Here is a 14,541-nt window from a genome sequence, read left to right as displayed (position 1 = left end):
GCTGTGTCTTAATTAAGAGTGGTCGAATGACCCGTATGCCTCGTCGAAGAATTTAATGACAGATGCTGCTTTAAAAGGTAGAAATTTCAAGAGAATTTATAGAGAAAAAAAATCATCGAGGTTTTATGACTCTTGCATCTGTTTATTAATACAAGACTTTACGTTTGTCAATAATTTTAGTAGCAGCAATTATGCAATTTGGTCTCCAATTGGTCCAACCGCTAATTGTCTCCATTTTTTTTTTCTTTATATCCACGTCACTTTTTCAATTTTAATGCCTTTGTCGTGTGTCGTGTTTCATTCTCTGTAACGTTATTCACACCAGCTTTTTTCAAAAGGGGTGACGAAGAACACGAGGCGAAGATGATAATCATCCTCCTAACGATTCGATTGTTTTAAGAGTTCAACAGACAAATAACTATTGATTATTAGATACTGTGAGGTGCAAACAATCGATGTTGTGCTTCTCTTCTATAGGGATCGTGATGGGCGTGGGCCGTAGAATATCTCGTTGTACGCATTGACTTTACACACACAAGTTCAATTACCCTCGGTGTCAGGTAAAAATCGTCTCGTTGTTAAGCTACCGAGAATCGGAGCGAGTAAAATAAGGAAAGGGGCAGTAAAAAATTACAAAAAATTGCAGCAAGAACAACGAAAAGGTATTCGAAAATGCATGTTTTCGGTTACATCATAGCGAGACACGCATCGTTGACGTTGACAACGTGCGTGTTCGGGTTTTGTCATTGGACGGAAATTTAAAAACAAAGAAAAATTTCGATAATTTTTGTAGATAAAAATGATTAGTTATAGAAATAATTCGACTTACGAGGAAAAAATCTGATCGGTTTTTTATGGTATACTCGCTGTATTGATATGTGTACATATATAGAGAGAGTAGCGTTAACCTATTTTTAAGTATATTATAAATAAAACAAATGTTATCTGCTCGACAAAGCAGAAATCTTTCGTTTAAAAAGTTCTCTAAATTTCTTTCAGATGATATATATGTACAGATTCGTATATCATATCTTAAATATAAAGGAAAATGTATATATTCAATATCTATTTTCTCGATACATACCTGTCTCCATCTATTCATAGTATATACAAATCGCTATACCTACTCAGCATATACTATTACTGAGCTGCTACAGCATTCATTATACTGTGTACTATAGTCCTGTATTAAGTAACAGTCTCTTCTGCTGTTGAACACAGTAATTAGAGTATAGACTTTTATAAGAAGCCTGTACCATATACTTACAAATCTAAATCTGATAAGTGTGAATTAATAAAATCTCTAATTCTCTTATAAAAATGATTATGAATAGTTTCTGCACAATGGCCTTTCCTGTAAGTAAATATAAAGTTGTTTGTTCAATCAAAACAGGCAAGAAACTACGCACGCAAAGTGCAGTTTGTACCCTGTTTCTGAATCAGAAAAAATAAATAATTATGTAAATAATTAATTGCATAAAATAAAGGCTTAATTATATTTATTCGTTTATGCATTAAATATATAATTAAGATGTTTATCGCAGTTTTGAATGAATTTGTAGCGAGTATCGCGTGAGACTTTTTTGAAACTTGAAGATGATTTCGAGGAAATGCATCTTTAATTAGCGAATTACTTAAGTCATTCGTACTTAATTAAATGTCGACGTACTTAAATCAATTAGTTATTGTTTAAATTGAATAATTATCGATGCACTTTTATCAAACAAAAAGGGTTTAATCCTTAATCGAGTAGCTTCTTTCAGCAGTTATAAATACACGCGGAGAAGAATAAACTGTTACGTAATTACGGGTGAAGTTGAAACGATTAAATCTGTAAAGTGCTGCAGCAATTCCCTTTTGGAGATTTAAGTGTCGAACGAAATTGTTTCGTTACGCAATTATGTAAAGTTGGAGTAATTCCGGCACTCGTTTAAGTACTATAATCAACATTAGTTGAATTTAAGAGACGAAAATTGACACGCTCCGTTTGCAATCGCTTAAAATTCTTGAAGATGTACATGAAAGAAATTAATGCATTCGTTTTGGGATTTTTTTCCATGTTTGATTGAAGATCACGATATTTCCCTTTCAAGAAAACAAGAAAAAAGTACTTCCCGTAAAGGTTGGCTTTTTATTAAAGTAGTATTAGATAATTGCGTGATGGGAAACATGGCATATTGAAGGAAGAAAAAGAAGTTCAAAGCCACAAATTGAAGTGATGTTTGTTGGCACCATTTTCACGTGTCTTTACGATGTTAAAGTTGCCTTTTCAACGCTTCTCATCTGTCACAGCTGCTGCTAATTGGACCGAATCCACTTTGCCTAATTGGATGAATTTCGATACTCGACCGCTTCGTTATCCTACAAAGCAAATAAGAATTGTTAAGCCAGAACTTCGAAAGAATATTTTATTTTTCCGCCTATAAAAATTTACCTTATGAATATCAAAAAATGATTCATTAAATTTGAAATTTACGTTTTAATTTAGTCATTTGTAGATAGTTTTCAATGAGTACTTTAAGGTTTTACTGTCTAATTAGATAGAAATATTTCCCATTTAACTCTATTTAATAGTAATTATAATATAAAATCAAAGCAAAATTTATTAAATAAAAAAACATTAAATTCATTAAAATCGAAGTTACATTTTTATACTTAATTACTAATTTAAAAAAGAAAAAACTTTACGAGATGCTTAATTAGGGAAAAATACTACACTAAGACGTAGAATGTTGCAATTGATGACGATGATAGAAAGAAAAGTACAAGTAAATAAGATTCAATGCCCAATAATTCAGCACCATTCATCCCTTTTCCGACTTATAAAAGGAAACTAAACATGATTAAAGGTATCCGTCTTCTGTAATTAAATATAAATGAATGTCTACTGTTTCCTTTTTTTTTCTTCTTTTTCTTCTGTCGAGTAAATGGATCTTTAACAACTTTCTTAACTTGAATTTCTTTTTTCTGAATCCGTTTTTATGATAGTACTTAATTATTTAGTAGCTAGTTTAGTACTTTATTTAATTTTTTACTAGCTTTCTCTAATAGTAATTTCCTTCATTTAATGAATGGAGTAGTTATATATATATATATAAATGATTTTTGAAGAATTTTATATATTTTTTTTAATAATAATACATTTTAAATTATTGTATTAAATGTGTAGCTTCGTAGATATTTAATATGGGCAATTTTACGCTTGTTTTCTTTAATTTATGGTTTTAATAAATTAAATAGGAACTAATTTTAAATGTTTACCCAGTTTTCCTGCAAATAAAGTTGAGTTATCTTTTTCTGCTAGTTGATTTTTTTTAATGATAAAAAAAGCTTATCTGATTTGAAAATAGGGTTTATGATACGTAATTTTTATTTTAATTTTATATAAAAAAGAAAATACATAACGTTTTATCCCCTAAAATTATCAAGTAGTTGTATCTTGCATGCATTTCACAAATTAAGCGGCTCGTACATTAAATTATTTATATTTTAAATAGTTATGAGGTGTTTTTTCGAGTAGAAATAAATAACTTAATACTGTTATCACGAAACTATGAGATTAAAATGTGATTTAATATAATCTAGATTGGTTTCTTTACTTAATTTATTCTATAATAAAGTTCTGAGTTAGAAAATTGGATATTTTTTTTTCGGCTTACTGCATCCGTTTATGTATAGTAGCATTATGTTTTGTGTAATATCTTCATTCTGAATTATTTTTCCTTTTTTTTATTTGAGTGTAGAGAAGACTTTTTACGTTTTCATATGACACTATCGTGTTTTAGATCCTTTTCTAGTCTTGTTTATTCGTCTACGTGACGACTCACTTCGAATGGAATCTTGCTAAATTATGCGATTTGTGTTAATACTATAAGCATACATATGTATTCATATCACATACTTTTCCTAGAAAATTTTTCATTTTTTCTTCCGCAATAAACATAATACGATCAAAAATAATAGTGATTTAGTATCAGATAAGAGCTAAAATATAAACTACGCCTTGTAGATCGTGTTATATTCTAAATAAATCTTTACAGAAAAACCTAAATAACATTAATCTTTGAGCTTTCTGTGAATTTATTAACTATTCTTAATAGTCTCTGGAGGTTCTGTATAAAGATATTCAGGAGATGCTTAAATAATCCTAAGAATTGTTGATAAACCTCCTGTCTTCATGCAGAATTTCCTGAATGTTGTTGATAAGGCTTTCACTCTAATCCTTCAAGTATTATTTATTTACTTGAAATTCTGTTCTTCGATGCGTGATGTTTATACATTGTAATTTGTTCTGCTACCGATGTTTACTATTTAAACTATATTATGATGCTTCCATTTGTGAAGTTTTATATAAAAAGTCTGATCTTTCTATGTAATTTAGAACCTATCGAACTTGACGTTAGATTTCCGTAAACTGAATTATAGTACGTGATCTAGTTGAATATGAAGGAAAATATCACAAAAACTTTAAGAAAAATGCAGGTTGTTTTTTTTGTTTAAAGTGAGAGGGAAGAATGGCTTCTTCGAAAGTGGAGGAGCAATGGCCTCGTCCAATTATAGCTGTAATCAGAAATTAGTTGAATTTATACGTTTCAATGCGAATTCTCTTTTATCAGTTACATTTTAGTTTAAAGCCTGTGATATTCATACAGGAGCTCTTTTGAATGTGTGTTTATAATGCATGAATGCCCATCTTACACTCAAGGAGCACAACATTTCAATGTTCTTCTGTGTATGTATATATATGCGTAAACTAAGATTTTATAACTAAAGCGATTATAAAGTGGAAACTTCATCCTATTGTAACTCTTCTTGAATCTCAGATTTATTCATCAGACTTCAGCTGTCTTCATAGTTTTCTACGGAAATTGAGATTAAATCAGAAATGGATGGACAATAACATGAGAAGAAACGATTTGACTTGATGTACGCTTATGTATAGAAGAAACTGCTGACAAATTTACAAAACTTTTTTTAATAAATTCAAATTTATTATATAAAGTTTTAGTAGCAAAAAGTTAGAATCATATAAATTACTGTAATTTGCATACGTAAAAACAATAGAATAATACGTAACCATTACTATAGTCTCTAATTACTGTCGGTAGACATTTTTTTGTAAATGCTTCTAATTGATTTATTAAAATTAGAAATAAAATAATTTTGGAATGTAAAAATTATATTTTAATAATACTGTACTCTGGATTCGCGGGTTCTTATCATAAATTTTTCTGTTGTATGCCACTGAAGCGCAACCAATTCGCCTTTGGTTATATAAATCCTAAGTTCAATTGCCTGATATTTTTTAGTTTGATGCGCTGTCTGAGTTCTGAATAATAATTTTCATTTTATATGAAGTTTTTTTTATAATACTCTTAATTTAAATGCAAAACTTCTTCCGATTTGGGTAACGAAATGCTTCAAATAATCCATGGAATTCGTGGATTTTGTTTTCAGTAAGCCAGAATGGCTATAAATAAGCTAATTTTTTTGTTACGCTTGTAATGAGATGGCGAAAATGTACTGTATTTAATTCTCTCGTTTATTTATTTTAACCTTTTTTTCAAAAGTAGTGTCGCGTGATAAACGAGACTTTTCCCCTCACTAACAAAGACCTTCAGCTCTTATTATCTCGATCAACACCTGATTTTACATTGATTCCCGACTAAACCGCACATCCAGGACAGATCCTCATGAAAAGGGATTTGGCAAGGGGTTCAACACCAATTCAACCAACACTTCTCTGTATAAAGGGATACACCTGCCTATATTTAGGAGGCGTTGGCTTAACAGATCAAATAAAAGACCCTAATAATGCCCTCGGGGTGGAGAATTAAAGGTTTTACATTGGTTATTTGGATTTCCATCTCTTTAGAATCTATCTGAAAACATCTATATTATTTTTGTTGTTGCAATTTGCAACTGATATTAAACTCGATATGGAAATTTCTTCCAAAGTTTATGTATGCCTTCGTTGTTAGTGGAATATCGAATGACAAGAACCATCGCGGCTCTACAAATAGCTTATTTGCTGGAAAAATGGTAACATTACAACACGTCTCTCTCCTATTTTTCAAGCAATTTATTTAGGGGAAAAAAATCAAATCAAGATGATTTTAGAGGTTCATTGGAGTCGAACAATCTCGTATAAGATCCGGATATTCCACGTCTCAAATGTCAAAAACTTCATAAACTCTGTTTAGATGACGAAATTGCCCTACATTTCCCTTCGCTTCGTCATTATAATTCTTATTTATAGGTTATAAGACGTGAATATAAATTGTTTGTAGTTCTCTTAAAGCATAAATTTAAAATAACTATTAATTTTTTACAGGTCTTTTGCATTTTATATATTACGATATAGAAACACCGTATCGTCTAGAGCCAAATGTATCTGAAAATTACACGATGTATTGACGTATCTTTTCCAGAAACAATGCTATTTTCTTTAGATGTTCGACTAGAAATCGTCGATTTCTTAGTTAAATAGCATACATTTTATTTAAAATGTGTGATTTTTGGCTAACTTTCGTCTTAGATTGTCTCATTTTTGATGTAAAGTATCATTCGATAGCTAGATGTAATGCTTAAGTACTGAAAGAGATTGCGCTTTTCTCCACTGATTTTTCACGCCTTCTGATTGTAATTTTTAGATTTATTTTTATTGTGGGGGTAGTGCAGTGTGGAAATTACTTTAAACAAAGCAAATAAATTCTAATTCTGTATGGATTATCTCGGTTTTATTTCTTTTAATTTAAGTAACGAAATCTGTTCAGAAATATTTTAAAATTAAGCAAAATTAATCTTATCTGTCTGTAAATCTACGCTACATATCTGTGGATTTATGGATCTATGTGTGTGTGTGTCTGTCTGTCCCCTGTTGGTTATCAGCATGCGTTATGTAGATATAGATAATACGAGACGTTGTGACGTTGCTGGTACTGTACGTATGTAGATACTAAATTAAGGACGTTACTGTTAAGAAGAGACGATAAACGTTATCTGTTTATAAACCATTACGTGTCAATTGTCGATAGAAGGAGCAGATGTAATGAATGTCTTACAACAAAGAGACATTCTTATTGATGTAAATTATGGTTCAATTATTACGTTTTATCATTTAACGATTTTAAATACGAAATTTAACTTCTTTCCCACCATCTACAGTAAACTGTACAGTATTTTAACGTATGAAGTTATAATTAAAAGAATTTTTAGAATATTTTTCCGTATTCGCAAGGAAAACTTATGGGAAAAATTTCTAAAAAATAGCAATTTATCAATTCTAATCACTTAATGAATCTAAATGATAAAAAATCAGAGTATTGAAGGATTTCGATAAAAATAGGAATTATATATAGAAATTTTCATTTAAAATTTAGGTCAGGAAAGTAAAGCAAATAATAAATTGTAAACAATATTTTTTTCTTAATTTTAAAGATTAATTATTAATATCGGAATTTTATTTTAAATTGTCATGCTTATATTGATAAAGAAAATTGAGTTATGAGATACCGCCATATTTCGTTCATTTCACGAATGATTGCTTACCTACAGTTTAAAAAAAGTTTAATAACACTTACCTAAAAATAAACTTTATTAAATATGAAAATTAATCTATAAAAACAAATCACTGTGACAGTCATAAAGGCTAGTCTGAAAGCAATGACAACAACACCCGGTTGATAAGAAAGCCAGGACAAGAAAGAAAAAACTGTACTATCAGTTCTCATTAAATCTAACGAAAGGCACAAAACAAAATTAAAAACTTTAATATTCTAAAATCTGTGGGCAAATTTGAGACGACACACGTGCTTACTTGAAGTAAAAAAATATTAAAGAACGAAGTTTACACTTAAAAAATTGTGAAATTTTGTACGGAGGATTTCCAAAACCGTGTTAGAGCGAAGCTTGAAGTCGTGTTGTACGGGGATATTCCCCAATTTTCGAATCGTGTTAGAGCGAAACTGTGTTGTACGAGGGATACCCGGTGTGCATGTGTATATACATACGTGCATACACAAATATAGGGTGGCTCAAAAGGTACCTATCAAACTTTAAATGTAATTTTCTCCACAGCCAAAGAGTTTAGTTTAAAATAATCTCGACATACTGAAGCACCGGAGTACTTCAGTGTGTTACAATGCTATCATTTTTCCAACAAATGAGCTATTTGTAGAATACTCGAGTGCTTCAGTATGTGTGAGGAAACTTTCTTCAACGAGCAAAGTATAATTTAAAGGAAGAATTATATTTAAAATTGATTTACATTTTTACATTTTGGGCCATCCAAAATATGTACTTTAATGCTTTCCTAATGAAACTCTTTGATACTTATTTGAATAAATATACATAATAACTTAGGAATATATTAATTAAAAGTACAGTACATTTATAATTTTACGTAAGCTAAGTCAATAAGAAATATAATCGTAGTTTAAAGTAATTATAATGACGAAGCGAAGGGAAATATAGGGCAATCATCGTCGTCATAAACAGAATTTACGTAGCTTTTGACATTCGAGACGTGGAACATCCGGATCGTATACAAGATCGTTCGACTCCAATGAACCTCTAAAATCATCTTGATTTAAATTTATTTATTTTTTCTAAATAAATTGCTTGAAAAAATAGAAGAGAGACGTGTTGTAATGTTATCATTTTTCCAGCAAATAAGCTATTTGTAGAGCCGCGATGGTTCTTGTCATTCGATATTCCACTAACAACGAAGGCATACATAAACTTTGGAAGAAATTTCCATATCGAGTTTAATATCAGTTGCAAATTACAACAACAAAACAAAAATAATTAACCCAATATTAAGTACATTATAAATATTTAAACAGCTGACATGTTAGGTCTCGCCTTATAAAATAACGAATGAAGTATAAAAAAAAAAAAAAGTTTTTTCTAGCGGTGAAAGTAAATTTCTCTTTAAATTTATGTTTAATTTGCATGGGATTTGATACACAATACATACACAATCTATAAGACTGTCTAAAGTCAGTTAAGCAAGAACTTCGGTTAACCGACTTTAGGGCTGTTAAAGATATTTTTAAACTTGTTTCAGGGAATCCAAATTAAGCCACTGGAACGGTTATCTGATTTTTGGGACACCCTGTAAATTTGTTACCGACTTCTCATTTAAAATTTAATGTAAACATCTCAATGGTTACTTAAATTTAGCGTAGGTAAAATTATAGTTTTATATAAATTTATCGAATTAATAATAGAAATAAAGAAATCTATTAAAATGTAATTCTAAATAATAAATATTAAATAATAATTAATTAACGTACGGGGAGACACTTAAAATATCCTTGTTTTCATATTAAATATAACGATTCGTCGTATATTAAAATAGTTGATGACAGGTAAATTATTTTAAAAAAATAATAAAAAATAAATTTGATATTTAGAAAGCAAGAGAGAAAAATTTAATATTTGAATAAATGATTTTTTAAGGATAAATGATGCAATTTTGCTGCTTCCTCTTCAGTTTCTGATAAAACCGTCATACATGTACTACAGTACATCAAGCTTTATAATCCTTAATAAGAATTTGACTGACTATTCAATATAGTTTTTCAATACGAATTATTTTTTTTTGCGCTTCAACTTGGAACTAAGAATAAATGGAAACATTTGGGTTAGTTAAATGACCTTTAAATTAAATCCGGCATAAATAATTCAAGAAAATCTATCACCTGCTTAAATAATTATAAACACCATTAACATCTACAGGAATATCATTAAAGTATGTTTATAAATTATCATAAATATTGACATTTTTTAAAGGTAATTAAGCATTATTCCTAACGCAAAAAAACACTCGGATATCGCTATATAAATTAGCGATATAAGGTTTAATTTGCTTGAAGTTCATTCGAGTTTTCAATGCAACTGCAGAGAGGATGATTTTTTTTTCCTTTTTTTAAGCTTGATTGACATAATGAGGTTTTATGAACTCGACTCGAGAACATTAAGAGAATTCAATGACGAAGGCATTCCTGTTGATAAAAATACAGGACCTATTATTCTACAACGTAGGCAATTTAAAGGAAAAAAAAAATTACCATATAGTTAACAAGATTCATGGTGAATCAATTCCTTAAAATCATTTTAACGATTGATGGTTATCTCTAGTTTGAGGGGGTTTTAGTCTGGACGGAGGAGGAGGAAAAAAAAAACAAATTTATACGTGTGTACACACGTGTATATAAAAACTAGATACCGGTATACGATGATTAAGTTCAGCGACCGTTATAATTCTAAAGATCCTGTCACACTGTTACGTTTAAAAACGTGAGTTTATCATTTATCTCATCGATATGCAAATCCAGTAGAAGTCACAAGAATTGGGTACTCAGGACTGTGTAACTTTGCACGTGTTTTTGTTTCCTTCCCCCTTCTCGATTTATGTTGTTTACCGATCGGAGATTTATAGCTTAAGCACAAATCTGATAAAATATAACATTTTAAAATGATTATAGAAGAAATAATAAATCATTTTTTATAGAAATTTAATTGATTTTGCTTTTCGTATCTCGTAATTCAATTTTTTCTTTTAAATTTTTATCTGTTGTGAAGAGAGCGAGCATCAAAGTTTCGCATCTGATGTGATTTTGACGTATCGCTGTTTCATTGTATTAAAAGGATGTTTATTTTTCTTGAAATCCTTATGAATCATTTTGAAAATCTTCGCTTTGTTTCCTTGTCTCAAATTCCTTGCAAGAATAATAATTTTTGTCTTCAGTTTAAGAGCCCAAAAAATAATTTTCTAAGAAATAAACTCTATAAATTATGTTTTTAAAAGGGAGAAAACAACAAATTTGTGTAAAAAAATTTCATTTTGAACGTTTAGAAAGTCACAAATCTAATTAAAAAGTTTTTCATTATGCGTTGCCTCTCCTGAATTTTTTTGTAGAAACTCTATGATCCTGCCAAATTTGGTGTAGGAATTTCTATCGTTATCCAAAAAATTTCGAGTACAACTCTCAAATGAGGGAGGGTTTTCGAGATATAAATCAAAACTTCCGCGATTAGACAAATGGACAGTGTCACTTCATAAGATTGTACTTTTTAGCAATGGATGTATTGTTTAATTGCTGTGAATTTAAAATTTTGAAATTGTTAATGTATTAATTGTTAATGTTTCAATTTATAGGGCTTGCGTTGACGTTTATAAGTACATATACATGTAACAGTATACAATATCGATGCTTTAACAAACGTTATTATAAATCATAACTCTGCGTAACGGTATTAAATTTCGAGTCATCCAAACCTATAAAAAGTTAAATTTATTGTTATTAGTTTTTAAAAAGCTTTCACAAGTTTTATTCTTTAAAGGATAAAATTTATAATTTAAAAAGTAATTATTCTTTTTGCTAAAAATTTCTACAAATGCAAAGCGCATGAATATCAGAGCTTCGTGTATCCAATGTCAGACAATTATTAATTATTTTTTTTATAAATTGTTTTTGGTTTTTAGTCGATCGAGCAGAGACAATTTTTAATGCAAAAACAATTCATTGTTGTGTAATTGAAGGTCAAGCTTTTAACAAGAGGAGAAGAATCGCATGTGGTATACGATACCTCCCGAAAGCCGCTGATCGTGACGACACGCATGACGTGTTTCGGCTCGTAGAATCTCGACTCGAGTAACGTTACTCTGTCCTTGAATAAAACGTTGCGTAACGTTTTTTAATAAACGACTTTTAAGCACTAAGTTGCATTAAAATGAGATTTCGCGAAATTTGACTTTTTACGCGTTTTTGCTGCTTTACTAATTTTCGAAGGTGGATCTTGTTGCACGTGACTCTTCTATTGCGCGGGTTCGTGAAAATCTTTAGGACGTTTACCCGACATTGTGACATCGAACGATGAGGCGTGGCATTTTATCGTTTGATCACAGTTTTCTACGTTAAGAACTTTCGTTGATGCTAATGCCACGTAATAGATACGAGGGGAATTTTTAATATAAAAACGTAGCGAGAAGAAAGTCTATTCTTTCTTCCCTTCAGGGACTTCGTGATGGGTGTGCCCTTCTCTGTCACGGCCAATTAAAATGCAAAACGTAACTTCAGAAGCGATTTCTTTATTCTCCCCCCTTCTTGAATACTCTGAGTGACGATATTAACGCTCTTCAGAAGTAATTCGATTTTGAATATTTTTTCTACTTAAATTCTATTTAAAAGCTGGTTTTTATTATTTTTATTATATGCATACTCGAGTGGAGTGTTTACTCGAGCGCAATAACGTATGTAAACAGAGTCTCGAGTGGCACTTCGACTTCTAAGAACCCTCGGCCTTTTGCTATATATGGCGATACACTTGCTTACGGCGCCATCTGGTTTTCAAATCGGTAACCATTTCATTCTGGAATTTTTTTTAATAATAATGATAATAATAAAAAGCAAACGTCGATTAAAATTTTAAATTTCTACTTCAGTATTAATAAATGCATTTTAATATAAGCTGAATGCCGTTAACGTCACCAAAAATTCGTGCAATTTTGGATCTGTGGAAGAATTCTACTCGCGTTTTTTTTTTAAAGAGCTGCTTCGGTGGTTAGAAGGTCGTTTTGTCGACCCCCTTAAGAGTATTTTGCCAGCTTACCTATGAGAATGAAATTATTCAGTCAGCGCCACCCCATCCTTCCTTTTATCTTCCTCTCTGAGATCCATCCCTTTCCCACGAAGGGAGAAAAAATTCTTTTTCATCTCTCCACACTTATTGTTATCCCTTTTCGGCCGTTAGCAGCGCTATGTAGCGCGTCCTTATGGCACGACCCTGTCCTTGTTGTTGGAATGAAACGATGATTAATCGGTGAGTTAATTTAAAAATCACTCGTAAATGTAACGATTTAGATCATTTTTATGTTTAGATTTTCGTTACGAGAGAAATTTAATGTTTTTCTCCTTCCTGTTTTGCACATATCACGCCTNATGCAAAAACAATTCATTGTTGTGTAATTGAAGGTCAAGCTTTTAACAAGAGGAGAAGAATCGCGTGTGGTATACGATACCTCCCGAAAGCCGCTGATCGTGACGACACGCATGACGTGTTTCGGCTCGTAGAATCTCGACTCGAGTAACGTTACTCTGTCCTTGAATAAAACGTTGCGTAACGTTTTTTAATAAACGACTTTTAAGCACTAAGTTGCATTAAAATGAGATTTCGCGAAATTTGACTTTTTACGCGTTTTTGCTGCTTTACTAATTTTCGAAGGTGGATCTTGTTGCACGTGACTCTTCTATTGCGCGGGTTCGTGAAAATCTTTAGGACGTTTACCCGACATTGTGACATCGAACGATGAGGCGTGGCATTTTATCGTTTGATCACAGTTTTCTACGTTAAGAACTTTCGTTGATGCTAATGCCACGTAATAGATACGAGGGGAATTTTTAATATAAAAACGTAGCGAGAAGAAAGTCTATTCTTTCTTCCCTTCAGGGACTTCGTGATGGGTGTGCCCTTCTCTGTCACGGCCAATTAAAATGCAAAACGTAACTTCAGAAGCGATTTTTTTATTCTCCCCCCTTCTTGAATACTCTGAGTGACGATATTAACGCTCTTCAGAAGTAATTCGATTTTGAATATTTTTTCTACTTAAATTCTATTTAAAAGCTGGTTTTTATTATTTTTATTATATGCATACTCGAGTGGAGTGTTTACTCGAGCGCAATAACGTATGTAAACAGAGTCTCGAGTGGCACTTCGACTTCTAAGAACCCTCGGCCTTTTGCTATATATGGCGATACACTTGCTTACGGCGCCATCTGGTTTTCAAATCGGTAACCATTTCATTCTGGAATTTTTTTTAATAATAATGATAATAATAAAAAGCAAACGTCGATTAAAATTTTAAATTTCTACTTCAGTATTAATAAATGCATTTTAATATAAGCTGAATGCCGTTAACGTCACCAAAAATTCGTGCAATTTTGGATCTGTGGAAGAATTCTACTCGCGTTTTTTTTTAAAGAGCTGCTTCGGTGGTTAGAAGGTCGTTTTGTCGACCCCCTTAAGAGTATTTTGCCAGCTTACCTATGAGAATGAAATTATTCAGTCAGCGCCACCCCATCCTTCCTTTTATCTTCCTCTCTGAGATCCATCCCTTTCCCACGAAGGGAGAAAAAATTCTTTTTCATCTCTCCACACTTATTGTTATCCCTTTTCGGCCGTTAGCAGCGCTATGTAGCGCGTCCTTATGGCACGACCCTGTCCTTGTTGTTGGAATGAAACGATGATTAATCGGTGAGTTAATTTAAAAATCACTCGTAAATGTAACGATTTAGATCATTTTTATGTTTAGATTTTCGTTACGAGAGAAATTTAATGTTTTTCTCCTTCCTGTTTTGCACATATCACGCCTCTGAGTTAGGCGAAATAGGCAACTTCCTTATCTAAACATCATCCTTTATATCGTCATATATCCTTGTAGCTTTAAAATATATTTCGATGATTTTTAAATAAGAATATCAATAGTTTAATCGGTTAAAAATATTCAAAAATTTGATTATAATATAATTATAT

The 14,541-nt window shown here is 31.1% G+C and overlaps 1 protein-coding gene across 3 annotated transcripts in view; it reads left to right on the top strand.

The window, feature by feature from the left end:
• Nucleotides 1-14,541, top strand: part of LOC111630435 (IQ motif and SEC7 domain-containing protein 1-like) — a 130,312-nt gene that overhangs the window by 39,600 nt on the left and 76,171 nt on the right. The gene's annotated exons all lie outside the window — the stretch shown is intronic.

Source organism: Centruroides sculpturatus, unplaced genomic scaffold (genome assembly GCF_000671375.1).
Source record: "Centruroides sculpturatus isolate CEXI.00-Female unplaced genomic scaffold, Cexi_2.0 scaffold383, whole genome shotgun sequence".
In the NCBI taxonomy this organism is placed as follows: Eukaryota; Metazoa; Arthropoda; class Arachnida; order Scorpiones; family Buthidae; genus Centruroides; species Centruroides sculpturatus.
This window is presented reverse-complemented; position numbering and strand designations above follow the sequence as displayed.